Raw genomic sequence first — 19,550 nt, forward strand, 5'->3', positions numbered from 1 at the left:
ACATTAATGAGGTTGTTGTCAACTAAGTTACTAATAAAATGGTGTGGGATTAGCATATGTTTGGACCATCCAATGTGCTTGGTGCTTTTGGTTCAATCAATTGTACCCTTGTTGTTACAAGCAATCTTGACCATATCAATATTGTTGAAAAAACCCAAAACATGTAAGACCTTTTGGATCCAAATGGCCTCTTTTGCACCTTTAGTTAGGGCCATATATTCTGCTTCAGTTGTAGATAAGGCTACAGTGGTCTGTTTGGACTTATCCAGCTGACGGCTGCATCTGTCATCATAAACATAAAGTCTGTATAGGACCGCCTGTTGTCCTCATCGAATCACTAGTCAGCATCTTTTCATGCCTTGAGAAACTTAATTTTAGGGTTTCTGTTCCTTTCAGGTATCTCAGTATGCATTTTATAGCAATCCAAGGTAGAGATGAGCACACTCGGATTTTGTGAATGCGAGCCCACCCGAACCTTTCCGATCCGAGTCGGATCCGAGACAGATCCGGGTATTAGCGCCAAATGAAAACTTGAAACCGAGGCTCTGAGTCATAACCTATAAATTCCCCGCTAGTCGCCGCCATCTTCACTCAGGCATTGATCAGGGTAGAGGGAGGGTGTGTTAGGTGGTCCTCTGTCCTGGTAGATCTCGTGCTGTGCTGTTTAGTTCTGTGCTGTGCTGTGCTGTGTTCTGCAGTATCAGTCCAGTGGTGCTGTGTGCTGTGCTCTGTCAATTTTGAGTTCAGTGGAGCTGCTGGGTCCTGTGCTGTGTCCTGCTCAGTCCAGTGGTGCTGTGTCCTGTGCTCTGTGCTTCTAAGGGCATAGTTATTTCCCCATTATTCCCAAGTGTTTTAAAAAAGAAAAAAAAGTTATTAAAAAAAATACCAAAAAATAAATAATTAAAAAAAAAAATTCATTACAATAAAATTTGCAAAACCAATCCTGCAGTATAAGCCCATTGGTACTGCAATATTACCAAGTTCACACATTCAACAGTAAAAGTCAGTCCAGTGGTGCTGTGTGCTGTGCTCTGTCAATTTTGAGTTCAGTGGTGCTGCTGGGTTCTGTGCTGTGCCCTGTTCAGTCCAGTGGTCCAGTGGTCCTGTGTCCTGTGCTCTGTGCTTCTAAGGGCATAGTTATTTCCCCATTATTCCCAAGTGTTTAAAAAATAAAAAAAAAGTTATAAAAAAAAATTAATTACAACAAAATTTGCAAAACCAATCCTGCAGTATATAAGCCCATTGGCACTGCAATATTATATTACAAAGTTCACTGATTCAGCAGTATAAGTGCAGTGGTACTGCTATTACAAAGTTCACTGATTCAGCAGTATAAGTCCAGTGGTACTGATATTACAAAGTTCACTGATTCAGCAGTATAAGTCCAGTGGTACTGATATTACAAAGTTCACTGATTCAGCAGTATAAGTCCAGTGGTACTGATATATTACAAAGTTCACTGATTCAGCAGTATAAGTCCAGTGGTACTGCTATTACAAAGTTCACTGATTCAGCAGTGTATAAGTCCAGTGGTACTGCTATTACAAAGTTCACTGATTCAGCAGTATAAGTCCAGTGGTACTGATATATTACAAAGTTCACTGATTCAGCAGTATAAGTCCAGTGGTACTGCTATTACAAAGTTCACTGATTCAGCAGTGTATAAGTCCAGTGGTACTGCTATTACAAAGTTCACTGATTCAGCAGTATAAGTCCAGTGGTACTGCTATTACAAAGTTCACTGATTCAGCAGTGTATAAGTCCAGTGGTACTGCTATTACAAAGTTCACTGATTCAGCAGTGTATAAGTCCAGTGGTACTGCTATTACAAAGTTCACTGATTCAGCAGTATAAGTCCAGTGGTACTGCTATTACAAAGTTCACTGATTCAGCAGTATAAGTCCAGTGGTACTGCTATTACAAAGTTCACTGATTCAGCAGTGTATAAGTCCAGTGGTACTGCTATTACAAAGTTCACTGATTCAGCAGTATAAGTCCAGTGGTACTGCTATTACAAAGTTCACTGATTCAGCAGTGCATAAGTCCAGTGGTACTGCTATTACAAAGTTCACTGATTCAGCAGTGTATAAGTCCAGTGGTACTGCTATTACAAAGTTCACTGATTCAGCAGTATAAGTCCAGTGGTACTGCTATTACAAAGTTCACTGATTCAGCAGTATAAGTCCAGTGGTACTGATATTACAAAGTTCACTGATTCAGCAGTGTATAAGTCCAGTGGTACTGCTATTACAAATATCACTGATTCAGCAGTATAAGTCCAGTGCTACTCTCCTATGCCGCATATAATTTTTAAAGGCTTTGCCGAGTGTGTGTGACTTAGGGGTACGCTCTCTTATGCTACATATAATGGAAAACAAAAATTTGGAGGATAAAGTAGGGAAAGATCAAGACCCACTTCCTCCTAATGCTGAAGCTGCTGCCACTAGTCATGACATAGATGATGAAATGCCATCAACGTCGTCTGGCAAGCCCGATGCCCAATCTCCTAGTACAGGGCATGTAAAATCCAAAAAGCCCAAGTTCTCAAAAAATAGCAAAAAGAGAAACTTAAAATCATCTGAGGAGAAACGTAAAGTTGGAAATATGCCATTTACTACACGTAGTGGCAAGGAACGGCTTAGGCCCTGGCCCGTGTTCATGACTAGTGGTCCAACTTCACCCAAGGATCTAAGCCCTCCTCCCCCCCCCTACAAAAAATTTAAGAGAGTTATGCTGTCAGCAACAACAACAAAACAGCAAAGAACTCTGCCTTCTAAACAGATGACATCACAAATCCCCAAGGCGAGTCCAAGGGTGTTGTTGGTTGTGAACCCTGACCTTCCCAACACTGTACGGGAAGAGGTGACTCCATCCAGCATTTGCAGCACGCCCTCTGCATATGCTGGAAGGATCACCCACAGTCCAGTTACAGATTTGGCTAATGAAGGTGTGAATGTTGTACACCGGGAGGAGGATTTTGATGTAGCTGGCGCTGAGGAGGATGTTGATGATTATGATGCAGACAGATACCAAATTGCCTTTCTCAATTTCTATTTATATTCTAGATTATATAATGGCAGAATAGTTTTCTATTTTACTCCTAGTGGAGAGGGGATCTGATGCAGACAGATACCAAACTGCCTTTGTCCATTTCTTTGTATATTTAAATTTATAGTTCTACAGTCTATGCAGGCTGCTTTATTTATATTCAACTACAAGTGTAGGGCGGGGGGCATAGATAGCCACCAAAGTAACGTGGTCCATTTAATTTCACTTTCTAGCGCCACAGTCTGTGCAGCCTGCTTTTTTATCTTCAAAGTATTTATAATTACAAGCCTTGCAATCTAAATTAACTAGAGGTAGTGACGTGGTAGAACTCCAAATGGCAGTTTGGAAGCTCCTGTACAAACTGGCTCTATTTTTTAACTGAGTTGTCCCCCCTCCAGTGTGTACTCGGAAAGAGTTTTTAGTGCAGCGGGGAACCTGGTCAGTCAGCGGCGAAGGAGGTTGCTTCCTCACAACGTTGAAAAAATTATGTTTATAAAAATGAATAATCAATTCCTCAATGAAGTACAGCACTGCCGTCCAGATAGTACAGAGGGACCTGTAGTTGTGGAGTCCAGCGGGGACGAATTGATAATGTGTGAGGAGGAGGAAGTACACACTGTAGGGGGAGAGGAATCAGAGGTTGAGGATGATGACGACATCTTTCCTCAGTAGAGCCTGTTTAGTTTGTACAGGGAGAGATGAATTGTTTTTTTGGTGTGGGGGCCCAAACAAACCAATCATTTCAGCCACAGTTGTTTGGTAGGCCCTGTCGCTGAAATGATTGGTTTGTTAAAGTGTGCATGTCCTATTTCAACAACATAAGGGTGGGTGGGAGGGCCCAAGGACAATTCCATCTTGCAACTATTTTTTTGGCATTATGTGACCATTCAACAGTCGTTTGCCATGTTCAAAAAGTAAAAGAAAGTTAAATGCCCTGTCATTATTTAAAACAAGAGGTTTTGACGTGCTAGAATTAGTGAAGTGTTAAGATGTTATAAACACTACACTTGGAACTTGGAGGAGGTATTGTGGTCCCGGTATCAAATTGGGTACCGGGGCCACCCCACTACGCAGTGCAGATACTTGTTTGGTGGAATTCTGACCAGTTAAGGGTTTTATTATTATATTGTGGGGACCACTCTATACCACACTACCACTCTATACCACTCTATTTAATACTTTAATTCTACTTAATACTTTAATTCTATTACTAATTCCCATAAAGAGGAACTGCCGCTTCTATTTAATACTTTAATTCTATTAGTAGTTACCATAAAGAGGAACAAATTAAACAAATTTTACCAAAAGTATAATATGACTTACAAACACTACACTTGAAAGATGGTGCCTTTAAATGAAAAAGTCAGTCTTCCTTGCACGACTATGTGCAACAGGGACAGTTTTTGGTTTACAAAGTCAACCAATAAAACTTCGACACTGCTCTGTAACATGGTTGGAGGAGGTATTGTGGCCCCGGTACCAAATTGGGTACCGGGGCCACTCCACTATGCAGTCAAGATAGAGGTGTATCAGATATTAAACAACGTTGACTGTTGCTGCAAAATTTTTAAATAATATTGTGGGGAAAACTACACTACGCAGTCCATAAACTTTTTGGGTGGAATTCAGACCCATGGAGGGTTTTTTAATAATATTGTGGCCCCGGTAAAAAATTGTGTACCGGGGCCACCCCACTACGCAGTCCACAACCTTTTTTTTGGGAATTCAGACCCGTGGAGGGTTTTTTAATTATATTGTGGTGACCACTCCTCTACACAGTCCAGATACATTTATTGGTGCGAATCATACAAGTTCAGTGTTTTTAATTTATATTGTGGTGACCCACTCCTCTACGCAGTCCAGGTACATTATTGGTGCGAATCATACAAGTTCAGGGTTTTTAATTTATATTGTGGTGACCCACTCCCCTACGCAGTCCAGGTACATTATTGGTGCGAATCATACAAGTTCAGGGTTTTTAATTTATATTGTGGTGACCCACTCCTCTACGCAGTCCAGGTACATTATTCGGTGCGATTCTTCATACCAGTTGATGGTTTTCTTATTATATATATTGTGGTGACCCACTTCTCTACGCAGTCCAGGTACATTATTGGTGCGAATCATACAAGTTCAGGGTTTTTAATTTATATTGTGGTGACCCACTCCTCTACGCAGTCCAGGTACATTATTGGTGCGAATCATACAAGTTCAGGGTTTTTAATTTATATTGTGGTGACCCACTCCTCTACGCAGTCCAGGTACATTATTCGGTGCGATTCTTCATACCAGTTGATGGTTTTCTTATTATATATATTGTGGTGACCCACTCCTCTACGCTGTCCAGGTACATTATTGGTGCGAATCATATAAGTTCAGGGTTTTTAATTTATATTGTGGTGACACACTCCTCTACGCAGTCCAGGTACATTATTTGGTGTGATTCTTCATACCACTTGATGGTTTTCTTATTATATATATTGTGGTGACCCACTCCTCTACGCAGTCCAGGTACATTATTGGTGCGAATCATACAAGTTCAGGGTTTTTAATTTATATTGTTGTGACCCACTCCTCTACGCAGTCCAGGTACATTATTCGGTGCGATTCTTCATACCAGTTAATGGTTTTCTTATTATATATATTGTGGTGACCCACTTCTCTACGCAGTCCAGGTACATTATTGGTGCGAATCATACAAGTTCAGGGTTTTTAATTTATATTGTGGTGACCCACTCCTCTACGCAGTCCAGGTACATTATTGGTGCGAATCATACAAGTTCAGGGTTTTTAATTTATATTGTGGTGACCCACTCCTCTACGCAGTCCAGGTACATTATTCGGTGTGATTCTTCATACCAGTTGATGGTTTTCTTATTATATATATTGTGCTGACCCACTCCTCTACGCTGTCCAGGTACATTATTGGTGCGAATCATACAAGTTCAGGGTTTTTAATTTATATTGTGGTGACCCCACTCCTCTACGCAGTCCAGGTACATTATTGGTGCGAATCATACAAGTTCAGGGTTTTTAATTTATATTGTGGTGACCCACTCCTCTATGCAGTCCAGGGACATTATTCCGTGCGATTCATACCAGTTGATGATTTTCTTATTATATATATTGTGGTGACCCACTCCTCTACGCAGTCCAGGTACATTATTGGTGCGAATCATACAAGTTCAGGGTTTTTAATTTATATTGTTGTGACCCACTCCTCTACGCAGTCCAGGTACATTATTCGGTGCGATTCTTCATACCAGTTAATGGTTTTCTTATTATATATATTGTGGTGACCCACTTCTCTACGCAGTCCAGGTACATTATTGGTGCGAATCATACAAGTTCAGGGTTTTTAATTTATATTGTGGTGACCCACTCCTCTACGCAGTCCAGGTACATTATTGGTGCGAATCATACAAGTTCAGGGTTTTTAATTTATATTGTGGTGACCCACTCCTCTACGCAGTCCAGGTACATTATTCGGTGTGATTCTTCATACCAGTTGATGGTTTTCTTATTATATATATTGTGGTGACCCACTCCTCTACGCAGTCCAGGTACATTATTGGTGTGAATCATACAAGTTCAGGGTTTTTAATTTATATTGTGGTGACCCCACTCCTCTACGCAGTCCAGGTACATTATTGGTGCGAATCATACAAGTTCAGGGTTTTTAATTTATATTGTGGTGACCCACTCCTCTATGCAGTCCAGGGACATTATTCCGTGCGATTCATACCAGTTGATGATTTTCTTATTATATATATTGTGGTGACCCACTCCTCTACGCAGTCCAGGTACATTATTGGTGCGAATCATACAAGTTCAGGGTTTTCAATTTATATTGTGGTGACCCATTCCTCTACGCAGTCCAGGTACATTATTCGGTGCGATTCTTCATACCAGTTGATGGTTTTCTTATTATATATATTGTGGTGACCCACTCCTCTACGCAGTCCAGGTACATTATTGGTGCGAATCATACAAGTTCAGGGTTTTTAATTTATATTGTGGTGACCCACTCCTCTATGCAGTCCAGGTACATTATTCGGTGCGATTCTTCATACCAGTTGATGGTTTTCTTATTATATATATTGTGGTGACCCACTCCTCTACGCAGTCCAGGTACATTATTGGTGCGAATCATACAAGTTCAGGGTTTTTAATTTATATTGTGGTGACCCACTCCTCTACGCAGTTCAGGTACATTATTCCGTTCGATTCATACCAGTTGATGGTTTTCTTATTATATATATTGTGGTGACCCACTCCTCTACGCAGTCCAGGTACATTATTGGTGCGAATCATACAAGTTCAGGGTTTTTAATTTATATTGTGGTGACCCACTCCTCTACGCAGTCCAGGTACATTATTTTGTGCGATTCATACCAGTTGATGGTTTTCTTATTATATATATTGTGGTGACCCACTCCTCTACGCAGTCCAGGTACATTATTGTTGCGAATCATACAAGTTCAGGGTTTTTAATTTATATTGTGGTGACCCACTCCTCTACGCAGTCCAGGTACATTTTTTGGTGCGATTAAGACCAGTTGATGGTTTTCTTATTATATTGTGGGGACCACTCCACTACGCAGTCCAGAAAGATACCTCGTTGCAACGTTTTGGACTAATAACTATATTGTGAGGTGTTTAGAATACACAGTAAATTAGTGGAAATGCTTGTTATTGAATGTTATTGTGGTTAATAATAGCGTAGGAGTGAAAATAAGCCCAAAAACTTGATTTTTGAACTTTTTATGCTTTTTTCAAAAAAAATCCGAATCCAAAACCTTAAATCCGAACCAAAACCTTTCGGCAGGTGTTTTGCAAAACAAATCCGAACCCAAAACATCACGGAAATCCGAATCCAAAACACAAAACACGAGACACCAAAAGTCGCCGGTGCACATCTCTAATCCAAGGTAGCTTTCCCGGATTCATTGCAAACTGACTGACCCGGCTTGCAGCATGCATAATATGTGTGCCAATATCTGCATACATTAATGTTCAGCACTTTGATAAGGAATTCTACTAATTTCCTCTATCTCTGCTTCAGTTGTTAGATACTTAACTTTACTGATTTTTATATTTGTGTCTACAGGTCTACTGACTGGTTTGTCCATAATAATGCATGTGTTATTGTCCTTTAAAGCCATCAGCTCTTTATCAATTGCAGAATTCTAATCACTCTAATCACAACTGTCTTTTGATTGCTGCAAATGTTGAGGTTCACTGTAAGCAAGAATGGCAAATTCCTCATTGTACCTGTGCAGTGGTTTGTCTTTATATTCCCTCAATGAACTTCTGGGGGTAACTGTATCAAGCTGAGAGTTTTCCGGGGGGTTTGAAAAACCAATCAGATTCTAGCTATCATTTATTTACTACATTCTACAAAATGACAGCTAGAATCTGATTGGTTGCTATAGGCTATCTGTGTCAGGCGCCGTCCGCACGGCCGCCTGACTGTATGATCGCGCGTCTGGTTGCTAGGCAACCAGACGCGTCATTTCCGGATCCTCGGCCGCCTGACCTCTGCAGACAGCGCGACCCGTTGCTAGGCAACGGGACGCTATAGTGATTCCCGGCGCTGAGGATGACAGCGCTGCAGCGCTGATTCTATTGGAGCACTCCAGTATTTAAACCTTCTCTGGCCCTCCTACCAGTGCCAGAGTATCAGGTCTTCCTGCCTCCAGCGTTTCTGTGTACCAGTTGCTATATTGTTCCTGACCTTCCTCGTGCTGCCTGTGACCCTTTTGACCCGGACCGTTTGACCACCCCTATCTGGATTCTGCCTTGTACTGCGCTCCCTGTAGATTACCGACCCGGCTTGCCTGACCATTCTTCTGGATTTCCCTTTGTACCTCCTCTACTTGAACGTTGCCGAACCGGCCTGTCTGACACTCCCTTGTATCTCGCTGTGGACTCTAGGAAGGACCGCGACCTGCGTGTCCCTGCAGCGGAGTCCATACTTCCTTGCGGGGGTTCCTGGTGAATACCAGGGGCACGTTAGACTCCGCGCCTTCCTCTGAGTTGCGCCAACAACAGCAGGTACCTTCTACCAGTCAAACACCCACTACAGTCGTGACAGTATACTCTGGCCATGACAACGGAGGGGTCTGGTGAACCGTCTGCTCGTGACCTACTCCTGCATTTGGCCCAACGTGTGGAGCAACAAGAAGCAGCCCAAGCGCATCTTCTACAATGTGTCCAAGGGATTGCTACCCGCTTCGATACATTTCAGAATGCTGCACCCGCTACACCAGCCATAACCTCTGCGGCATCCACAGCATCCAGTGTGGTTACGGTCTCTACAGCGGCCTCCGGTGTACGCATCCCGACACCCGAAAAGTTTGACGGTGATCCCAAGAAGTGCAGGGGCTTTCTGAACCAATGTGCCATCCAATTTGAGTGCAACCCAGGGGCCTTTTCTTCAGAACGCACCAAAGTAGCTTTTCTCATCTCCCTCCTCAGTGGTCAAGCCCTTGCCTGGGCCTCACCTTTATGGGAACAAGGGGGTCCACTTCTTCATAACTCCAACTCTTTCATTGAAGCTTTCAGGAAAGTCTTCGATGATCCCGGAAGAGTTGCTTCTGCAGCTACCAGCTTGTTAAACCTCCGCCAAGGTGACCTGTCCGTAGGGCAATACGCAGTTCAATTCCGAACCCTGGCTTCCGAGTTAAAATGGAATAATGAAGCACTGGTGGCAACCTTTTGGCAAGGTCTGGTGGATCGGATTAAGGATGAGTTAATTTCCAGAGAACTCCCGGCTGAGTTAGATTCTCTCATCTCCATGTGCATAAAGGTGGATTTGCGTTACCAAGAGCGCACGCAGGAACGCTCTCCTGGCAAACGGTTCATACCACGGCTAGCACCCCAGTTCCAAAATCCCATCCTGCCAGTGGACGAACCAATGCAAGTAGGACGCTCTAAATTATCCCTTGAAGAGAGGGAGAGACGCTTCAAACAACGCCTGTGTCTGTATTGTGGAGATCCGGGACACCTGCTAAGAGTTTGTCCCAAGAAACCGGGAAACTCTTCCTCCTAAATGGTGGCGGGGAGGCCGTTTTAGGAGAATCCACAGTTGCTCCCTATTCTAAAGAAAATTCTCCAGAATTTCAGATGGCTGTCATCCTGAGCACCCCCAAGGGTACCTTTTCCACCACGGCCTTTGTGGACTCCGGCTCCTCCGGGAACTTCATTTCGGCGGATCTAGCTTCGCAGCTCCAGATACCTCTGAACCCGTTGCCCCAACCGTTATCTCTGACGGCAGTCGACGGAAGTCGTGTCACTCACGGCTCCATCTCATCCGTGACTTCTCCTGTTCGGTTGAGGGTAGGAGTACTTCACAGCGAAATTATCCAACTTTTGGTGTTGCCGAGGTCCATTAATCCCCTCATCTTGGGGTTACCATGGCTGAGAAGACATTCTCCTCAGATGGATTGGGACCACGCTCAAGTTATGTCGTGGGGTGAAGGATGTCGCTTTGAATGTTTGTCTAGAGTCTTGCCTCCTAAATGTCAAGTAATGGCTCATTCCGAGCTAACCCACCTTCCTGAGGCTTATATGGAATTCCAGGATGTATTCAGTAAAGTGGAAGCGGAGATCTTGCCTCCCCATCGTCCCTGGGATTGCGCTATTGTTTTATCTCCTGACCAACCCATCCCCAAAGGGCGGACCTACCCTTTATCTCGTCCAGAGACGTCAGCCATGTCTCAATATATTTCAGAAAACCTGAAACGGGGATTTATCCGCAAATCTACTTCCCCAGCGGGTGCAGGGTTTTTTTTTGTTAAGAAGAAGGATGGGTCTCTTCGGCCTTGTATTGATTATCGTCCTCTCAACCGCATCACTGTCAAAAATCGATATCCACTACCTCTCATCTCCGACCTCTTTGACAAACTCAGTGGATCTCAAATCTTTTCCAAACTAGATCTCCGTGGGGCCTATAATTTGATTCGCATCAAAGAAGGAGACGAATGGAAAACGGCCTTTAACACCAGAGATGGACATTTCGAGTACCTGGTGATGCCCTTCGGCCTCTGCAACGCCCCAGCCATCTTCCAAACCTTCGTTAACGATATCTTTCATGACCTGTTATACACTTCTGTGGTAGTATATCTAGACGATATATTAATATTTTCTAAAGATCTGAAGACTCATCGGGAACAAGTAAAGGAGGTCTTACGTAGACTTCGGGAACATCACCTCTATTGCAAGCTGGAGAAATGTGTGTTTGAGATTAGTCAGGTATCTTTTCTTGGTTTCATCGTGTCGGGTCAAGGTCTTTGTATGGATCCCTCCAAGGTGTCAGCTATTCTGGACTGGCCTCAGCCACAAGGCCTTAAAGCTATTCAAAGGTTCATCGGCTTTGCAAACTATTATCGCCAATTTATTCAGGGATTCTCCACCATTATAGCCCCCATTACAGCGTTAACCAGGAAGACTGCCAACCCTAGGGTCTGGTCTTCGGAGGCCATGTCTGCCTTCATAACGTTAAAGAAAGCATTCTCTTCAGCCCCAGTTCTGTCCCAGCCAGATCAAGAACGACCTTTTTTCCTAGAGGTAGATGCATCCTCAGTAGGCATTGGGGCGGTGCTTTTTCAAGAGTCTCCGGCTGGCTCACACAACCCGTGTGGGTTTTTCTCCAGACGATTTCTTCCAAGCGAATGTAATTATGGAATAGGGGACAAGGAATTACTGGCCATCAAGGCGGCTCTGGAGGAGTGGCGACATCTGTTGGAGGGGGCTATATTTCCTGTTACTGTGTTTACCGACCATCGGAATCTAGTGTTCATTCAAGAGGCTCGTTGCCTTAATCCTCGGCAAGCCCGCTGGGCATCCTTCTTTGCTCGATTTGACATGAAGCTCACATTCTGCCCGGGAGCCAAGAATGGACGTGCTGATGCATTATCTCGCTCATTTGACGATTCCGATCGTTTAAGACCATTGGTTCCGCAGCATATTATTGATCCTTCTAATATCGTAGCCCTTACTAGGACCAAAACGTCCTCTCCTCCTCCAGGCCGGTCATTTGTGGAACCCCATCTCCGATTCAAGACCTTGCAGTGGGCTCATTCATCCCGCATTGCCGGCCATGCTGGAATAAAGAAGACTACATCGCTGCTTTGCCGACGCTTCTGGTGGCCTAATGTACGTGCCGATGTTGAGAGATTTATTGCTTCCTGCACTACCTGTGCTCAACACAAAACTTGTAGAAGAGTCCCGGCAGGCCTTCTTCGTCCACTTCCTATCCCCGATGCTCCTTGGGAAAGTGTGGCCATGGATTTTATCACAGACCTACCCCTCAGTGCAGGGTTTACCACTATCTGGGTGGTTATTGATCGATTTTCGAAGATGGCACATTTTATTCCTCTAACTGGACTGCCCACGGCCAGTCGTCTGGCAGATATCTTTATCAAGGAGATATTCAGACTACATGGGTGCCCGAAGGAGATCATTTCGGACCGCGGAGTCCAATTTACATCCCAGTTTTGGAGAACCTTTTGTAAGAGAGTAAACATAGAATTGAAATTCTCTTCGGGATACCATCCGCAAACCAACGGACAGACGGAGCGAATCAATCAGGATCTCGAGACATTCCTCCGCTGTTTTACCTCCGACAACCAGAATAAATGGTCTCAATTCCTTCCTTGGGCGGAGTTCTCCCATAATCAACACATTCATGAGTCTACCGGATTCTCTCCGTTCTTTATTGTATACGGAAGTCACCCTGTGTTTCCGGATCCTTTTCCAGTGTCCTCTTCACCGGTTCCAGCTGTAGATACTCTTTATCGGGAATTTTCTCTCATTTGGGCTAAGACTAAGACGGCTTTACTCAAGGCTACTCAGCATCACAAGATCTTTGCAGATCGTCATCGGAGGGCCACTCCTCTCTTAAAGGTGGGAGACCAGGTATGGCTATCCACCCGGGACCTAAGACTAAAGGTCCCTTCTATGAAGATGGCTCCTCGATTTATTGGCCCGTACACCATCATGCAAGTCATTAATCCTGTATGCTTCAAATTGAAACTTCCTCCTTCTCTGAGATGTCATAATACTTTTCATGTCTCATTACTACGACCACTGGTACTCAATAAATTCTATCGACCTCCCGGTCGTCCCCCACCAATACAAACCTCTTCTGGAACTGAATTCGAAGTCAGTCGGATCTTGGCTTCTCGCATTCTTCGTGGCAAACAGCAATTTCTGGTCCATTGGAAAGGATTTGGCTCAGAGGAGAGATCATGGGTGGACAAACAGGACCTTCACGCTCCTAGAATTCTCAAGAAGTTCCTTCAAACAGGAGGAGGAAGAGGAGGGTATACTGTCAGGCGCCGTCCGCACGGCCGCCTGACTGTATGATCGCGCGTCTGGTTGCTAGGCAACCAGACGCGTCATTTCCGGATCCTCGGCCGCCTGACCTCTGCAGACAGCGCGACCCGTTGCTAGGCAACGGGACGCTATAGTGATTCCCGGCGCTGAGGATGACAGCGCTGCAGCGCTGATTCTATTGGAGCACTCCAGTATTTAAACCTTCTCTGGCCCTCCTACCAGTGCCAGAGTATCAGGTCTTCCTGCCTCCAGCGTTTCTGTGTACCAGTTGCTATATTGTTCCTGACCTTCCTCGTGCTGCCTGTGACCCTTTTGACCCGGACCGTTTGACCACCCCTATCTGGATTCTGCCTTGTACTGCGCTCCCTGTAGATTACCGACCCGGCTTGCCTGACCATTCTTCTGGATTTCCCTTTGTACCTCCTCTACTTGAACGTTGCCGAACCGGCCTGTCTGACACTCCCTTGTATCTCGCTGTGGACTCTAGGAAGGACCGCGACCTGCGTGTCCCTGCAGCGGAGTCCATACTTCCTTGCGGGGGTTCCTGGTGAATACCAGGGGCACGTTAGACTCCGCGCCTTCCTCTGAGTTGCGCCAACAACAGCAGGTACCTTCTACCAGTCAAACACCCACTACAGTCGTGACAATCTGCACTTTTCAAACCCGCCGGAAAACTCTCAGCTTGATACATTTACCCCCTGTTCTGTGTTTGTGTATCATCTGTATGATGCCTTATCTCAGTAGCAGATTCACCCATATCCATTCTGTCCTTCATTTGCATATCTAGCTTGACAACATTTGTTGATGATTTAGTATTGGGGGCATCGACTTTTAATGGTTGGACTTTAGACTTTTCTGATTGCATTGTAATAACACAATATGACACATGAAAAAGATTTTAGGTCAAGTTTTCGTCTCTTCTATTCCAGCACATGCACAAAAGCTTTACATCTGAAAACCTTCAAGTGTGCGACATTTGGCTTTACCTTAGATCAGGTCTCTTCTGGCATTTTCCAGCGCACTGCCACAGTTGGCACACGATTTATAGGGTAAACCACTCAGAATCTTTTATCTGAAGTGAGCATTGCTACAGTATATGGCAGGATAATAGCCTGAAGAGAGTTGTGAGGCCAAAGACATTTACGATTGAATACACCTAGCTTCCAATCCTGTACATCATCCACTCCCATAGAGGCTTGTAATTAACTTTTCTCAAGACAAAGGCACTTTTTGGAAAAGACTGCTCACAGACAGACATTTCCTCCTGTCTGGACAAAGGAAAAATAAGTATTTCATGGGCCCATCTGGGCTTTAATTGTATGTGATCATAGGGGAATATATAATGGTTAAATACATTCAGTGTTTAGTCTCATAATCTTTAATATGTACAGTGTTTTAATGGTAAAGTGTATAGCAATGGGAGTTTTACAATGCTAGTTAAAGTTTAGTAGCAACAGGAGTTGTACAGTAGATTGCAAAGTGGAGTTCCAGGATGCAATTGTATGTGGAAGTGTAAGATGGTGACGGGTGGTGTCACGAACAACACTCACCTGAGCCTGTATGACGCGTGTATGACACAGGGTTAACCGAATAAAAAAACAACCACCTGGTCTGTCTAAAATGATTAAATCCTTACCTATCTATGCCACACACTAGCTTTGCCGTGCCAACTATGCCACCACCAAGGTTTATTATGAAGAGCTGACACTCTAATTTGGGAAGCCTTCGGTTCTCCCTAGAATTATTCTAGCACAATTTACTTTAATCAAAGTTAACATAAACCACAATGTTCTCCTCGTTTCAATTATGTAGCGTTTTGACCAAACTGTCACGTGAATTCGTAAGAACACAGAGACTTGAACTTATTAAGTGTAATTTAATATGGAAAATACATTCACAATGCTTAAGATAAAACAGATAATTAAAGGCATATAAATATAATGCAATTGTTTCTTATAAAATAAAAAGGATAAAACACAGAATTGATAACTCACTTATAATCAGGTTTCTGGTGCTGGGAGAAACAGGAAAAATGGGACCCTCTTTAATATCAGATTGACTCCCAAAAGTGAACAAATTCTTATAGTCACAATGCAGTTTTAGAAACAAGCTGCAGGGCCCACAGCCCCCCTTCCTGTATGTCAGAACTAAAAGGTCTGTGAGAATGCAAATTAGGGTTTTATGACTCTGCAGGAGAAACACCTTTTAAGGTAATGTAGTACGGCACAGGAGGAGCAGGATTAGTTAGCTGAAGAAACACAGAATTTACAGAAGAATCCAAGCCGTATCCAGTGGTACTCCGTGTCAGGTATACTGAGGACACACCACACTCAGGAGAGTCGCCAGTTCGAATATACAGGTGAACAGGCAGCAGCGTAGTCAATAAGGATAGCCGGGTCAGATACACAGTTGCACAGGCAACAGAGTAGTCAATAATGATAGCTGGGTCAGATACAGAGTTGCACAGGCAGCAGAGGTTAAACAAACCAAGGTCATACACAGGAAAACACCAGAAACAGCACAGGATACACAGGGTCAGCCAGGCACAAAGTGGTAACTTGTTGCTCTGACAAGGCTGCAGTGTCCAGGTGAGCTTTATATAGTCTGCAGTTAGTATATGCCGCCTCCCAGTCTTGATCATGTGACCCCCCCAAACCAGGAAGTGCTGAGCTGTACACAGAGGCAGGGAAATCAGCAGCAGAGGAGCAAGTAAGTTTGTGACATTCTGTAAATAGTTTTCGGTTTGTGTGGTAGAATACCTTTCAAGGGTTCATCCATCAATAATACTTTCCAGTGTTTCTGGATGACCCTCTCTAATTTTCTGTGGTCTTGGCTGAATTTAGTGATAAAGGCGATTTCTAATTGACCCATATTATCCTGTTTGATTCTGGGTTGGAGGAGTGTTTCTCTCTCTAGTTGCCTAACCTCCTCATATGTCTAGTCAATGATGTTTATATCATAGTTTGTTTCTATAAACCGTTGTTTGAGTGTCTGAGCTTCTTTGTCAAAGCGAGTGAGGTTGGTGCAATTTCTCCTTTCACTTTCTTACCCTGGTGAATTGCCCTTTGAGGATGTTATCAAGCCATCTTTTGAGATGGTTGCCTAAAGCAGGTATGAAGGAGTTACAATCTACCTGCTACAAATATGTCTTAGTTTGAATTTGGCCTTCAATGATTGAGATCTCAAGATCCAGAAATTCTACCTTTTCCTGACTGGTATGGGTAGTGAAGTGGAGATATAACTTGTTATTATTAATGTGGTTTTGGAAGAGTATAAGTTTTCTCTCGGCCCCCGTCCATAAACACAGGACGCCAACTGTGTACTGGAAACAACCTATAATGTGTAGTAGAAAGGGATTGTTGTTCCAAATGGTATTATTTTCCCAATGGGTCTCAAACAGGTAAGCGTAAATGGGCATGAATTTTGCGCCCATAGCAGTCCCACAAACCGGTTTGTTGTGACTCCCATTGAGCCAAAAGTAATTATGATTTAGAATAAGCCACATACCTTTCATGATGAAGTCAACCTGTTCTGTTGGATATTGGCGTCAGTGGTGAGCATGTGTCTTAAATGTTTGCACCCTGCCACATGCCCAATGACGGTATACAGTGAAGTGACATTGCATGTCATACGAGTATATCCTGTTTCTCATTTTATAGTTTCCAATATCTGTAATACATGACATACATTCATATGTATTAATACATACCTAAGGTAACTTTTTTGCTTGATGACTACAGGTCGGAGAAAAGTATATATGTAACTTGAGAAGTTGGTTGTCAGGGAATTGATACCTGAGACTATTGGTCTGCCTGGTGGATCGATGAGTGTCTTGTGTATTTTGGGTAAACAATATGTTACTGGAGTCGTGGGTTCTGAATATAGAGATATTGATATTCAGTTTTGGCTAGGATTCCTTTTTGTAGTGCTCTATTCAGGAGATTTCCAAGCTTCCTGTTGTATGACTTCATGGAGTCATGGGACAGGGGTTTGTAAATGGATCTGTTCTCTAACTGCCTCTCTAATTTCTGTAAATATTTGGTTTTGTTCAGAACTGTAGTCTTGCCCCCTTTGTTAGCGGGTTTTATAATGATATTCTTGTTTTGTTCCAAAGTCTTCATGGCCTCTTTTTCTGACCTGGGGATATTGCTCCTAGTTTTTGTATTTCTGTTTCTGTTTTTGAGGCTAATGGACATCGCCTCAAAGTCCTTTTCTACTAATGTCTGAAATATCTCTATAAATGAGTCCCTCTATTGGCTGGGGTAAAAAGTTGACTTGTTGTTCAAATTGGTGTGTATAAACAGTGGTCTTTCCACAGTTGGATTGACTTTAGATGTGGGTTGGGTATTGAGGAAAAACTTTTTCAAAGTGATCTTTCTAATGAATTTCTGGAGGTCGATATAGGTTTCAAATTTATTCAGGGATTTAGTAGGTGCAAACTTCCGGCCCTTATTGAGTAATTCTGTTTGGGATTTTGCAGGTTTCACTATAACTTTTTGGATTATTCCTTTTTGTTGTTGGGGTGCCTAGGTTTCTTGGATCTAATGGTTATAGACCCTTTTTCTACCATTGGGCTCAGCGGTTTCTTTATTATTGGGGACCTTACTTGTCTCCCTCTATTATCGGTAGTGTTTTCATATGTAGGTTTGGAGTATTTATTTGGTTTGGGTCTGTGTGCATATGTATCCTTTTTCTTGGCATTTGTGTGATAGCCTAGGTCTAGGTCTTCTAGATCCCTTATGAATTTCCTTTCTTTTGTTTTTATAATTTCTTCCTTAATTCATTTGATTTTGTTGAAAGTGAGTATCTCTAGGTTCTTATAGTCCTCTAGGTGTTCTATCGGACCTAGCTTATCCTGAATTAGTTTTAATTCTTCGTCAATATTAGACAAAGATGATTCTCTATTCTCAATGATAAGCTTCATGAGGGAAAATGAGCGTACATCCAGGGTTTTATTCCATTTTTCTATAAACTCATTGTCATCTGGGGTAAATGTGGGGATCTTTTTTATATGCAACCCTCTGGGGATAATGTTGTTCTCAATATACTTGCTTAAATTTATGGACTCCCACAAATATCTAACCTCTAATGGTAGGAGCTTTTCCTATCTCAGGAAGTATGAACAAAAAGTAACTTCATCAACCTGTGGGTTTATTATTCTGTCTTCCTTCCTTGTAAAGATGTCCCCTACCCTGGCTAATCTTTTCTTCCTGATGTTACGTATCATTCCTAAATGGAATGATGTGCATGCTATAAAATATAGATAATGGATAGATGGTAGAAATACTGCACTTCCTAAAGGATGTAGATGCAGCCACTATGTGGAACCCAGTGAAACAGGGAGAGGTTCCCACCCCCTGAAAGGAAACGAGATTGCAAAGTGGAGTTAAAGGGTGCAATTGTATGTGGAGGTGTAAGATGGTAATGGGTGGTATAAAGTGAGAGTTGAATAAAATATGGGGACACATTACTTGATTTTACTAGGTTTATGCCTATCACATAATAACATTGCATATTGTAGTTTTAGCCACTGGAACACAACAGCCCACCATACATTATACCGCACGTGTGTGATCACATATATACATGTGGTCTCACAAATTGAGATGATACACTTGTTTATTAACAGAGCTATGTTCCATTTATTACTTATCCATTCATTCCTCGTTCTATGCGTTTAATTGTGCTACTATACACCTGCACTATCAGCTGAGAATAATTCCAACTGAGAAACTGCTATACTTAGTAAAATTCCCTCAAGAGGCTATGAGGAGCTCCTCCTACCACACTGAACATTACCGATTGCCTTCCAATTAAGCACACCTGTTGCTCATTACTTCCCTATATGTATCGGTGAGGATGGCTACCAGCACACATTTATCCCTGAGGAAGTCCACAAGTGTACAAGGGGCGAAACGCATTGTGTTTTCTAGCATCTACTATCATCCTACTACTACTTGCAAGTAATCATATTTATTACAGCTTCATACAAACTGCTCGCCTATTGAGGCTTTCTTTACGTCACCATTGGGACATCACTGATAACGACTGCAGTTGACAGCTGGGCTTACCACTACAACCATTACGGACGACTGTGCATGCTCAACAGTCAACACCTCATTCAGACCTCGGGACCGCCAACGGACGCAGCCCTTCATGAT

This window comes from Mixophyes fleayi, chromosome 7, assembly GCF_038048845.1.
Source record: "Mixophyes fleayi isolate aMixFle1 chromosome 7, aMixFle1.hap1, whole genome shotgun sequence".
NCBI lineage: Eukaryota > Metazoa > Chordata > Amphibia > Anura > Limnodynastidae > Mixophyes > Mixophyes fleayi.